At 38.5% G+C, this 863-nt stretch overlaps 1 protein-coding gene across 1 annotated transcript in view; it reads right to left on the reverse strand.

Moving 5' to 3' along the window:
- The window catches only part of pelo (pelota mRNA surveillance and ribosome rescue factor), a 9,025-nt gene that overhangs the window by 875 nt on the left and 7,287 nt on the right, over positions 1–863 (reverse strand). The gene's annotated exons all lie outside the window — the stretch shown is intronic.

The raw sequence follows: 863 nt of genomic DNA on the forward strand, positions 1-863 counted from the left end.
TAATGAGTCATGAAGCCGACAGGAAAGCCCAACTTTACTTTTAATAAAATCAAACAAAGAGAAATGTTTCCCCTCATCTTAAAATAGTCAAAAATCAATACTAGAGTAACCTACTTCCTTTTCCAACTGCTGCAATAAATATGCAGAGATGAGAACAAATAGCACAAAACTGCATAAATTCATTTGAGAAGTGTTTGATGGTTATTTATTTGTGCTTTCATGAAGTAAGCTTCATTTATCCCTCCCTACTATACAATGACAGATTGATAGCTACAAAACCTTAGTTCTGCTGGTATACAGACTGGAGTATGTGATGTTAGCTGTTCACTGAAGATTTTTTTTGGGGGGCTTTTCCGCCTTTCATTTTTTGACAGGAGCGAGAAGGTAAAGACGTGCAGGAAATTGTCCTGTTGTACTGCTTTGTATTATGCACATACATGTTCTGTATGCATATACATGAATTCAATACATTCCACCAAACAGTTTGTGGCAGTAATGTGCTAAGAAGATAAGTATATAAGTATAAGTAGATTATGCTTACATAATGCTTTGGACAAATAAATAATATAGACATATGTTTTATTTATACATGCTGGCCTTTTTTTCTACCGAGAGCGCTAACAGTAGTGATCATCAAGGCTGAGTATATACCGCCCCATGCCAATGTAAACGCAGCGCTCTCTCTCCTGTTGAACACCATCAACGAACAGCAGCGGGCCTACCCCGACGGTGTCCATATAATTGCAGGAAACTTTAATAAGGCCAACCTGAAGACTGTAGACATGTCAAGTGTCCTACTAGAGGACAGAACACTCATGTTTACTCCAACATTAAGCATGCATACAGAGCCATACCCCTCCCCC

Source organism: Etheostoma spectabile, chromosome 21 (genome assembly GCF_008692095.1).
Source record: "Etheostoma spectabile isolate EspeVRDwgs_2016 chromosome 21, UIUC_Espe_1.0, whole genome shotgun sequence".
NCBI classification, from domain to species: Eukaryota; Metazoa; Chordata; class Actinopteri; order Perciformes; family Percidae; genus Etheostoma; species Etheostoma spectabile.